The 12,758-nt window shown below is 40.7% G+C and overlaps 2 long non-coding RNA genes across 2 annotated transcripts in view; one reads left to right on the plus strand and one right to left on the minus strand.

Annotated features, from left to right (window-relative positions):
• The window catches only part of LOC121072483, a 36,524-nt gene extending 30,318 nt beyond the window's left edge, over positions 1-6,206 (plus strand). The window contains exons 2-3 of the long non-coding RNA XR_005821255.1: positions 891-948; positions 5,638-6,206. This is a non-coding gene — a long non-coding RNA (uncharacterized LOC121072483). The remainder of the gene's footprint in view (positions 1-890; positions 949-5,637) is intronic.
• Positions 1-12,758, minus strand: part of LOC121072482 — a 96,802-nt gene that overhangs the window by 26,790 nt on the left and 57,254 nt on the right. The gene's annotated exons all lie outside the window — the stretch shown is intronic.

A 12,758-nucleotide genomic window follows, 5' to 3' on the forward strand; every position in this document is an offset into this window, starting at 1 on the left:
TTTCTGTCATTAGAGGGCTGAGTAATAATTTACATGGTTCCTTGTACAGCAATACTTCAGTCAATATTTATAGAACAAAGCAGTAAAGCAGCTTCAAATTCGTTCCCTATTTGATAATAAATAAAGATGAAATTCAGATTTCTAGTTGCCTTTAAAACTGCCTAATCTTCTACTTTTATGTGATTTCAGCCTGAATAATTTAGTACCATAAGAATCTTGCCCCAAACATGTGAGGTCTCAAAACATATGGAGGGGAAATTTGAGAAACAAAAGAGAAGGCTTTGCTGTGTAGTGTAAATGCAGGTGGCACATCCAGACATTTTACCAAGACAGATCAAAATTCTGGGATAAATCTTACTTCATATCCCTGTTGCTGACTATGATATAATTAATAAGAAGGTGCCAATTACAATTGCTACTTTGGTAAAAGTTTCCAGCCTTTCATTTTTTTCTAAGTGTTTTGCTCTGCACTGCATTCAGCAGTTTCAAGAAAACCCATGAGTCTCTTTTGCTTTTCTTCTCAGTTAGGACTAAAATCATTCCTGCAGCCCAAGCACATGGGTAACACTTGGATATGATAGCCATGCCTATGGGAATAGAAGGGAATAGAGTTCCTGTATTTTCTTTCAACAGTAATACCTCTTTCCTGTTCTTCCAGTAAGTTTTACGCTCACTACTCCAAATTTATGCTTCTCAGTAATACCTCTTTCCTGTTCTTCCAGTAAGTTTTACGCTCACTACTCCAAATTTATGCTTCTCAGTCACTGACTAAATCTGTAATTGTGAGTGTGCTTAACTGTTGGAATAAAACAGAAGTTCATCAGTGCTGAAAGGTGTCTTTAGCAGCAGTTATGTTCTAATATACCGCATTGTTTCCTTCATCATTACAGGCTATCCAGCATTCAAGTCAGGTCCTCCAACTCTTCCTGCTCTGCCCATGACACCCCAGTAAGTGAACCACAAGCAATCTCAGTACACCCTCCCTCTCCCCAAATCACTTATTAAATCACATTTTACTCCTCTGAAGTGAGTAAAGCTGGTCACATCCTTACAAAAGGCTGGCTGTTTTATGTTACTATTTTACTGACAGAAATAGATAAATCCATTCTATTTCTTTTCTGAAATTAAAATTCCATTGAAAACTAAGGGAAAGGCTCAAACATAAACGAAGTTACCCGAACCAACAAACTGAAATGTCCATGTCAGTAAAAGTTAGCAACCCTTCTTGAAAAGGTTGAAGTTGGACAAACTGCAGATAAATCCTGCAGAGCTGCCACATGCAGAACAGGCCAGGATCCGAGCACTGTAATCCAAATCAATCTTGATTTACAAGAGCAGCATATGAGGCCATGAGGCATCAGCCCATCACATCACAACAGTGTGGTTTTCTATCTCACCAGCTGTGCCACTGACCTTTGGACCACACATGTCATCACATTATCTGACCGACCACATTATCAATCACTACAATAATAATTGAAGTGTAGTAGTCAGTGATATTCTCCCTGACTTTATTTAGATTCATTGCTGGTGGATCCATATGACCTAGGGTCTCCTTCCCAAGTGAACATATTGCTGACATTATGTTGTGTGTTTTTGAGTTTTTTGGATGTGGTTTTTTTTTTTCGTTATTATTATTTAATCCATAGTTTGACTAACGTATGAATTTCTCTCAAAAACACTCCAAAAAAGGCCAGAAAATGAAGCTTTTAGCCTTGGTCTATTTAAGGTAGTTAGCTCCCTCTGGGTAGATAATAGACGATTAAAACTCCCCAGCATGAGTTAACCTTTACTGAAGCAGCGGGCACATAGCAGGCTTCATCAGGAAGCAGCTGTAGCAACAAGGTTATAGACACCCTCCTCTGTGCAGCCAGTCCCCACTCTGCACCATGATGAATGGTCTGTTTGAACTGAGAGTCTGTGGCTCCAGCATCTGAGCTGCTCAGGTACCATCTGGACCTCAACGACACCAGCCCAGAGGGAAGGGCTGATTTGTTAGTCAGTGTCTTCACATCTTTAAATACTTCCTCCCACTCTCCAAACTGATAACGTGGGCTTCATACATTAATTTATTTCTCTAAGAACTATCCATTTTTCAAAACCCTATATTTCCACCTGTTTGACAGAGTAACACTGACAGCAAAGAGCACAGAAATGGAAACAATATATAGCTTAATCCAAAGAGTATCAGTATTAATATAAAAATATCTGTAAGTTCCATCAGCTCTGGCTCAGGCCTGAGGGGGAAGGGGTTCTGGTAGCTACATGCTGTTTTCAAACTGTCTCATATGGCAAAAACAGGACTGTGCTATGGTATCTAAAGAAAGGCAGTAAGAAGATTAGTATGCATGCTGTTTAGGATTGGGAGGACTTGACTGCATCTGCAGATATGGGAGAGAGGAAATTGTGACACACCTAAAATAAGGTTAAACAAGGCAGCTCCAGTCCACAATAGCAAATGGAGTTAGGATCTAGCATCGGTGGGTGGCAGCATGCATAAATATGTCCTCCCTGCTGCATTGAAATATGCACTCAGCATTCATCTAAAATGTGAAGAAATGGGTTCTGCTCTCAGCTCTGCCCCAGCATCTGATGTGTGACATTTGGGCTGCTGGGCCTCAATTCTCCTCCACAAAGAGAACCTTCATAATATGTTTTTGTATCTGGTCTCTTTAGGCTGGCAGCTCTTTAGGACCAAAACTTCTTCTGACTTTGGAATATAAAAGTATTTTTTACTAAGGACGCAGCATTGTTAGAGGTTTCTAGGCAACGTTATAGCACAGATAATAACTTATAATAGTAATATTTGGTTAAAGAAAAATGTTGGATAACTTTCTCACTCCCTACTGGCTGGCTGCAAGTCCAATGCAAGACACTTTCTGAAGATTAGGAGCAAAATCTAAGCAGATAATCCTCCATTTATGCTTTCGCTTTCTCACTTGTGCAAACTTTAATCCTTCATCAGGACTGGGTCATGGCGTATTGATGAATACTTGTATAGTCATCAGTAAGTGCCCACAACATGGTACTCAAGAAAGGGGCTGCAACATCATTATTGCACTCAATCAATTTCAGGAGCCATTAGACTGCAGACAGCTCCCATACTCTGCTATCAAGATTGTAATGATACCTCTGGTTTTGCTTTTCAGCTATCATTTTGGTAATGAATAAATGCTCATGGAAGCATTCTACTTTACAGACAGGTGTTGAGACAGAATGGAGACTGTAATGCAAGGAGGCTCTAGAAAGTTATGAGAAAATGCATTTTGCTTACACGGTAGGGCTCTTTAGGGGTTTTAATTATGAAAAGGAATTGCAAGTCAAATTTATTCTCTAAGAGAAATATCCCTTGCTTCCTATATATGGGCCAGTTACAGAAATTCTGGTATATCAAACACTCAGCTGAACAAGAAATAGGTAGATGGGTGGTTCAAGGGATGAAAGAAATGAGAAAAAGACTGAGAGGAAGTGAGTAACCCTGGTGTTCATTGTTACCAGCAACTCCCAACACCGACACTTGTTAAGCTGTGGTCTGTCTTGTTAAAAAACACCAAGCACAGCCTCCAACACACACAGCTCAATGACCCACATCCTGTGTATGTATCTTTCCAAAGCTGTTAGAACTGAATGTTGTTTGTCAGCATTTCTGGAAGAAGGGGAAATATTTCTAAGGGGAACGAGGTTGCTCTGGTTTTGTTTCTTTTTCAGCTGCAAGAAAGAAGGTGTAATTGAAATTATTTTATTAACAGGACTTGGAAGGGACAGAGAAAAGATGCAAATGCCTTTTGTACACAAATAGTTTTGTGCAGTAAAGGGCAGAGCTCAGCAGATCAGAGTCTACCCTGACCCCGCCACAGATTTTCCAGGTGACCAGGGCAAGTCCTTCCCTTTCCTTGTCCTGCAGTGAGAAGGCTGCTAAATTTGAGGTTATCTTGGGTAATAAATCCAGTCTTCAGATTACTTACTTGAGGAAATGTGGAGCCTGAGGAGCAGGCTGTGAAATGGAAATTGTGCTGTATTTTTTCTATGCTCTTGTCTCCTCAGACTTCTACATTTTTGAAAACCATTACACTCTTTATCCGTATTTTTAAAGCATCTGGAGTTTTGGAGTGGCGTATAGTAAAACACGATAGATGGGTACCGACGTCTGTTTATAATGCACTTGTCATTTACATGGCAAGATGCTATTGTTTTTGTGCTTACAATGTCTTCAGCTCAAAGAATCAGCTACTGCTGTTTGCAGAAAATCTTGTTGAATAATGTAGCAGCAGTGGGAGCACAACACTGATATCCTGTCCCTGGTTGTACCAATCCAATCCTTTTCAGCATCCCTAATTAATAAATAAACAAAGAAATCCTAACTGCGATGCTCACATTAATTGGGACCAAAATGTATACTCTAGTCAACAAACATGTGCAGGTGGCTTGCTTTTCAGCTTCTCGTCCAAGCTGTGAAAATTTCAAGGTCAAGGTTCCCTCAAGATACAATGAACACTTTAAACACAGGCAATAAGAAATGAATGGTGGTTCTGTAATGACTTCCAAAAATACCCCACTTCTGTAAGGCAGGGATCAGCACTCAGAGAAAAGGGCACATCTCAGTCCCATCACCCATGGGGCCAAAGTCCAGCAAGTCTGGATCAGGCTGGGGTTGAATCACTTTGGGTTGTAGGATTCAGGATCTTTTGGCAATGGGAATGTCTAGAAAGAAAATCCTGCTCTGACTCAGCTCAGATGAGGGCTCAAAATGCTAACCTTGGTAGGGAGCTCCACCTCCTCATGGGGACGGAGCAGGTCTGGTGCTGAGCCTTTATCCTGCCAGGTCCCCCTGGATGCAGAGGAGAAGCTATCACACAGCCACCAGCACAGAAGATGTGGCTACACTACAGGGAGCTTGTGTTCATAGCACCCAGCAGATGGGCACGGTTCTGCCAGATCCCACTCCTTCCATCAAAGAGGGGAAAGGCCGGGTCTTAATGGTCCAAGTCAGGAGATTGCTTAGCATTTTACTGTAGAAGAATAAATATTCTCATCTGGTAAAAAAAGGGGGTCTCACTTCTTTCTGGCAATATGGTGATCACTGCGATTTCTGTAAGCTAGAGAATTTCACTGGGCATTTGAAACTGGTAATTAACCATTTATTATAGAAAGGAGGGAACAAAGAGGTAGAGCAAATTGAATCTTAACAACGTTCATTGTCTCAGCACCAAACAAAATTACAACTGCTTTAATGGAAACCTTCAATTTTCACCATCATTAAATACAGACATATTTCAACCACTTATTGAATAAAGCTTCAAATGAGACCTTTATTTTAGAAAAAGGCTCCTCCAGTGCCAGAGCTGTGTTCACCCAGGGAGCAGATTTACCCACCCAGGTTGCAGTTCACTGCAGGGCCCTGAGGCAAAGCCATAACAGCTGGAGTCAATTAGTCCCTGCTTGATTTCAAATTCAGGATGCTATGCCTATTTGGGGTTACTCAACTCTTCCCTTTCCCAAAAAGGCAGATCTGGGCCTTAAATAAACTTCCTATGTGTCTGTCAAAATATGGACCCTCCTACATCATGCCATATGAGAGTGGAAAACCTAAGGTGTATAGGGATCGCTTTCTAACAAGTTTTCTTGTTTTTTTAACAGATTTAAAAGACTAAGAGGATGCCCTCTTTAATGTCATGACACCATCAGCCTCAGGGTGACATTGCGACCTTCCCCACTTCATGAGCACATGAGCCAAACTCAGTGGATCATCCACTGAATCTCAAGCCCCAGGGAGCCATGGGCTGGTGCAGAGCTGCACAGAGCAAGGCAGGTGAGCCAGACCTGGCCATAGGGGCAGCAAGGGGGGAACCTCTTCCTGCCTGAGGCTGGACATGTCTAACAAATTCCTAAGATCAAAGCCAACTCCTGGTATATTCCTTTGCAGTCAGGGCAACAACGCTTATTGAACCAAAACCTAAAAATTTATACCGTTATTCTCACTTTATGTTTTGCTTTGGCACAGCAGTCACACTCTTGCTGAACATGTGCACGTGCAAGTCTATCTCTATTCAGTTAAGCACCCACTTAACTTTGAACATGAGGTTTAAATGCTTTTAAGGTTGTTGGGCATCCAGAGGATGTCTTGAAATTAAATATGTGATAAACTATTTTGCTAGGGCCATAAAACAACCTAAAATGAAAGAATGAATGAAAGTATGCAAAAAAATAAAAATTAAAAAAAAATAAAAAATTTAAGTGCAGTGGAGCAAATAATAAAAATAATAGCAAAAAAAAAATCCACTAGTTACTGCTATGCTGAATTGAAACATATTGTGATGTCCTTAACACAGAATTTAGATCGTTCTCTGGCAAAGTTATCCCTAGACACACAGGTCTTTCACTTCTCCACTGTTCTGTGTGTTTATCTCAAATATTCCTGCCACTCCACGTAAGAATCCAACTCATCTCATTGTGATTTAGGAAGAACCTGCTATACTCATGCAGTCTCATTTTGGAGAACACAGGAGCTCTTACAAAGCTGAGCCAGCACGTGAGAACCTCCATTCAAGCCTTGGCCTTTCCGCTGGAAACATTGGAAAAGCTCAACATTGTCCCCTGCCTCCATTTACCCTTACACTTCTGATAAGTACAAACTCAATCAAGAGCATAGCTGATCAGTGTGCTCAATTTGTCTGCTGTGCAGTGGACGTCAATGCAGAGACATCTAAACTTGCCCATGACCAGAATAGCTGCATTAATTAAGAGGCTGATTGGTGAAATTAATTACCACCAATAAGTCACAAGGCAGAGATTGTTGATTCTAGCATAATGCTAATCTTATGCAGCTCTGCTGCTTCCAGATAGCTCCACGGCTGCCAGCTCCTCACATGCTGCCCCACACTCGTGCATGTCCCCCAGTGAGAGCCCTTCCGGGTGGCCCATTTTCACCGTCCCTCATTCTTCATCCCCTTTTCTCAATGTGCCAGTACCAGCAATATTTTTGCATCTATTTTGAAACTGATCTCTAATGAACTGCAATGTTTTTATCCTCCCATTATGTTCACCAGCAGTAGACTCCAGAGAGTGCAAAGACAAGCCCCAGGTCCCTCACATTGCCTTTTCCTCTGCATAGGAGATTAATTCAGGTCAGATCCCAATTTACCTAGCAGACTGTTGATCTGAGATCTGAGACTGCATGTTAAGTCCACTGATATGTATTTCCAGGACATATTTTACACTCCTGTTGCCTTTTTGATAGGAAGATTGACAATTTCACAGATTCTTTCACTTCCATCTGTCTCAGCCTCTCTCTCCTCGTTACCCCCTGCAAAGAAGTAAATGAATTTGAGGCAGGGAGGGTCTTCACCGGTCAAATGCACTTAAACTGCTGGAGCCTCCTCAGCAGTTGACAAGTTTGCACTGCTACAAACTTGTCTGGATGCCTTGTGACACCTCCCAGCAGGAGAGCCATTGGTCTTCAGCAGCAAGATTGACCTTGGAAAAGTCCACGTTGACCTCCCACTGTGTGAAATACAGCAGAGACGCAGGGGATCCTGCCATGCAAGTAAACAAAGGTCAAATTCAATTCAATTTGTGTGATTGCTGCAACAAACAGCAGAAAGAGCCTTGTTGAGCTTGGAGTGCAGTTCCTGAACAATCCACTGGGCAAAACAAATAGATTTTATTTTTTTCCAAATGGGTGCCAATCAACAGCTGCTCAAAACATTGTTATTACTGATTAGTATTTTATTTGAGCGTAAAGAGATTTTTCTTGTAAAGTTTTCAGGTAGGAAGGGGGAAAAATAAGCAGGAAACCTGCAGTAAAGTTTAGTTTCCAAAGCCATACATTACTTTGAGATGAAATACTGTGGCCAAAATAGAAATTCAGTACTCATGCTAGGAGACTTTCCTCAAAAATGCAGCTTTTCAAGGACAGAAAATAATAATAATAATAATCCCTCAATATCTGAAGAACAGTATGTAGTTTGAGGCAGCTGGGCGCGCCCTAAAAACACACAAGATTCTCATTTTTTTAGAGGTTGAGACCAGTAAATTGACAGTGATGCATGATCCAGACCCACTGTCTTCCTTCATTCTGGGAATGCGGGAAAAGCACTAAGACCAAAAGCCACTTCTTTTCCTCAGAACAAACTTTGGAGAATGGTATGGATCATTTTGCATCCCTCTGAGGCATGCAAAATGTTACCCGCTGTCTTGTAAGTTAGCAAGAATAGTCTGTCTTTCCTTAATTTTGGTTTGATTAGTACAACGTTTTGGGAGAGTTTCTCTGGAATTCAGCCTTAGGAAGATTTACAACTTACTCTCAGTAAATATTGTGAATTATAATAAAATAATATAAATTATAATAAAATAATTGCATAGGAGGCTGCTGAGGTGTGATCTAAGTGGAACTATTGAGAGGTGCAAAACTCTTTGAAAAAGTTGCTCTTTGGGTCTAACATCAGTCCAGTCCTGTTCAATTCTATATTAATGACCTGGATGAACAAGTAGTTGTGCTACTTATTAAATTTGCAGAGTGATATCAGGCTGGAAGGGGCTGCTAGCACTTTGGAGGAATGGATCACTGTCAAAATGGTCTTGAAATTAGTGGAGGAATAGAGGGGGAAAAATAATTCAAAGTCATTGAAAAATTCTGCCTTTTTTAGGAGCAGTCACAATAGGATCTGCAGGTTAGGAAGGATCACAAAACTAAATCTGATAATGTTATATAGGAAAGTAAACTTTATTTTGAGATAAATATATAAGGGAAAGGTCACAAGAAAGACAAAAATACTGGATAATCCTTCCTTTCTAGAGTGAACTAGCAAAGGATAGTGTGCAACAGCCGGTCTGGAACAATGTATTTAAAAGGAAAAAAAAAAAAAAAAAGTGAACTGAGTGAAGAAACAGCAAATGAGATCAAAAGAACAATTGGTGATCTGGAAAATATACGCTCTGTGGAAAATCTCAAAGAAGAGAGTTTTCCAAGTCAAACTAGAAGTGAAGGGAGTCACAAAAATCTTCAAATAAATAAATGTTGCATAAAGAACAAAAGATTTTTGGCTTCGATTGTGAAAAGCATGATTTCAGGGCTCAGTTCAGTTATATAGACATAGATGTTTGAAGCCATTTCAGATGTTTCGGGGCATGTGATACATTTCTACAGGTCTTTCTACAAGGCAACAGATGTGACGCAGGACCTACAGGAGAAAAGAACTTTCTGGAGACAGAGTTAATAGATTCCAGGGGATGCGAGGTAGCAGAGGACAGTGATGTTGAAACAGTAAATCTGAGCTTTGGAAGAGTTTTTCTCAGTGGTGAGGACAGTGAGGCTTTGGGATAGAGAGCTGTGGAGCCACAATTTCAGTTAGGTTTTAGAAACAAAGTCCCCATCTATTAAACATGGCTCGAGCTAAGCTGATCAGCCTTTGAGCACACTACCAATCAGATGACTTCTCAAAGTCCTTGCCAGCCAAACTGAAAGTCCTTAATTCAGCCTGGATTCTCTCTCTCTCTGACCTATTGAGTAGGATTTATTGGTAAACCTGTAGAGCTTGTGCCAGCAAAGTCTTCTAGAGGAGCATCTGGTATGAAAAACAAGCTGTGAACTCTGGACCCCACAGAGTATTTCCAGTCTCTATGTTGTTGCTGTTGCAGGCAGATTGACAGGGACGAAACACCTTTAGCAATTATTAGCATCAGGCATGGCTACAGTCCACAGGAACAGGGCTCTGCAGTGCAGGTATTTCCCCCACAGCCAATGTATTCACTCAGTGTGACTAAGCAGGGCTGTGAGGAGGGGTTGAACAGTGCCATGCACACTGGCTTGAGGGGGACACTGTAAATGTGTTCCTTACTCATTTGGATGGTTGCAGTTAGAGGACGGCAAATCGATGTGTAGAGGGAGGGAACCTCTCAGTTTCCTGTCAGCTAAGGATACATACAGGGAGTAGAAGCATGAACAGGGCACAACAAAACCCTTAATAATCTCTGTAATATTTGAAGGAATATTTGCCTTCAGATAGAATATATATATATATTTAAAAAAAAAAAAAAGTGGAAAGTTCACTTCGTGGAGGAAGAAGGAAGACTCCACCTTAAACTGCCATCACTTTTGCTGTAATAGGACTATGATCTCTTCTCTGCCTTCTTATAATTCTGACCAAAAAGTTGGTGAGAAAAGGAAAAAGGAAGAATTTATTTGAACCACAGTGCAGCCATCTATGAAATTCTGGAGGTACACCATTTTTTTGCGATCTGTGAAGTTCTCAGTGCACAAGTCATAAAAGCAAGGGATGAGTTCCTGGCCAGCAATGAGGGCTGGCAGCTTCACCAGGAAACATCAGAGAGGAGGAGTAACACAATGTGCAGAGACTGTTCAGCATATGGTTACAAACAACAGTTGCTGGTGGCTTTAAAAAAAAAAAAAATCAGCTTCTCAGCAGAGACAGCAACATATTTCCTTTAAAAACAAAAGCATACTGTTTGTCTCATTTCTCTCCAGCTGCTAGGAGCCTCGTGGCATCATGCACAACTCCTGGGGCCATGCTTGGCACCTCATAACTGTCCTGCTTGCTGAGCAAAACCTGCCTGCCACCCTGGGGAGCAGTTTCCATGTTGTGCAGATGGAAATCAGGAGCCACATCCCCGAAGAAAATCAAAGTACTGAAATGGAGGCAGAAATTCAGCACTGTGCAATCCCTCAGAGGCTGCCTTTGGGGAATAACAAACCTTTCATTGGCCCCTGCAAAGAGGAGAATGTAAACTCCACCTTTGCAGATGCAGCAAATATTTCTCAAGAAGCAAATCTTACAAAATATCAGAATATAAGGCCATTGCATCAGGATCTAAACAGTTCCAGCATGCCCACCTCTGTCTCTGTAGAGAAATGACTTAATTTTTCCTCTCTTTCTTCACTGCCCAATTTGTGCATAAAACCCCTCCGGCAACTCTAAGATATTATTTAGTAACTGTGGCATGAAATGTTGAGAGGAAAAGTACCTAGATTGGCTAAAGTAGCATCTAAGATTGAAAACGCACCTAGATCTTGTGTATATTTAATGTTTCAAGCAGAAATGCAGTCTCCATGCTTCGATTTAAAGACAGAAAAGTTCAAATCTTTCCAATACTGTGGGAGGGAGATCATAGGACAAAAAATAAGAGTTGGGGAGACTATCAATACTATCATAACCACTTAATTATCTGCTAGATCAGCCACTGTAGCAGAGCTGGATTCATCTAGGAGACAAATGGGAGTTCAAGTTTCCATCTTACAGTTTTATGGTTCTCATCGTGAAATAAAAAAAGTAAAATAACTCAAAGTAAAATACTAGAATAGGTTTCATATGACGGGTGGTTTCTCCTCTTTCTCTCACTATTTTCACTTTTCTCAACCCACTCTCCTATTTAATGGCAGCTCAAAGCTTTCCAAACCTTTTCAGGTTTGATATCAAAACTAAAAAGCCATTGCAGAAACAATTTGTGCATTATGAAGTGGCTTCCTTTACATAGGAAATACAAGAAAGCTGGAGGAAAGATCAGAGCACCTGAATTTCTGACCCAGTTGCAGACAGTGCAAGGTTGTTCTCTGGTTGTACTTCCCACCTGATGACCCACATGTGAGATGTCACCTGCTGTCCCTGTGGAGGGAATATGCAATCCTTTAAAGAAGAGTACAGAGAGCCCTGCTCATCCTACAAATTATCCTTTCTGCCTCCCTGAATATTTTGACCATTGAACTGTAATTTTCCTCTGCGCACTGCAACAGCTCTGCTCTTCTCAGATGCAGTAGCTTTACCAATAACTCACACAATCTTTCTTAGGGGGCTCATTTCTGCCTGGCACCTCTTGTGATGGCCTTGAAAAGTAATATGGTAATATTGGTGCACTCATTTGCTATATGCCCATTTGTGACCCTTCTAAGCCAAAGGCTACAGATTGCTCCTGTGAAGGAAGCCTTGAGTTTTTCGTGCAGATGCAGCAGATGCAGCAAGAAGAGACTGCCTCACATTTCAAATATGCAGATTGGAGCTTGTGATGAACCAAGGGTATGAGAAGTATACAGACCAATTTCAGGATTACATGGTTGGGCATCAGGGTTAGCAACAAGTTGGAGAATTCTGTTCAATGCAAAAATTTCTTCCCAGTGTAACGTAGAATATGTAGATATTTAGTTTTTGTAACTAAATGAGTCAAATTAATGACTTGGCTTTCTCCTTAAACCAATATCTGTCTTTCAAATCCACTCCCTAACCTGCTATTTTAAAAAGTGAATGCACAAATAGAGCTTTTTTTCTTTTTTTTTTTCCTTTTTTTCAACTCAGAAAAACTATATTGTGCAGCATTAATGTTTTTCTCCCCTTCCTCACTCTGCTTCTAAATAACCCAATCTGTTGAAGAGCAATTGAAACAGAAAATTGCTGCACACGATGAACCAAAAGTCTATGTAGTCCTATATCCTGCCTCCTTGCCTCAGATCAAAAGTAGATTTCTAAAGGAGAGGGTATGTGATAATAGTTCCTTCAAGGAATCTTCAATCCTCCAGCAATGTGCAGTTCAATGCCTTGTACTGAATCATTTGCATTGGAGAAGGGTGTCATTTTCTGCATTTTCCTCTGATATTCCTTGTTGGAATTGTCTTCTTTGTCTTTCACACAAACCACCTTTCTCTTTCTTCATTATTTGTTGTGACCCTCACTTGAGAAGGAAAATTAGCTTGGTTAAAAATACTTTGGACAGACTTAAGAAAACAACTGAAAATTCTCAAAAGATATTCCAGA

This window comes from Cygnus olor, chromosome 6, assembly GCF_009769625.2.
Source record: "Cygnus olor isolate bCygOlo1 chromosome 6, bCygOlo1.pri.v2, whole genome shotgun sequence".
Taxonomy (NCBI): Eukaryota; Metazoa; Chordata; class Aves; order Anseriformes; family Anatidae; genus Cygnus; species Cygnus olor.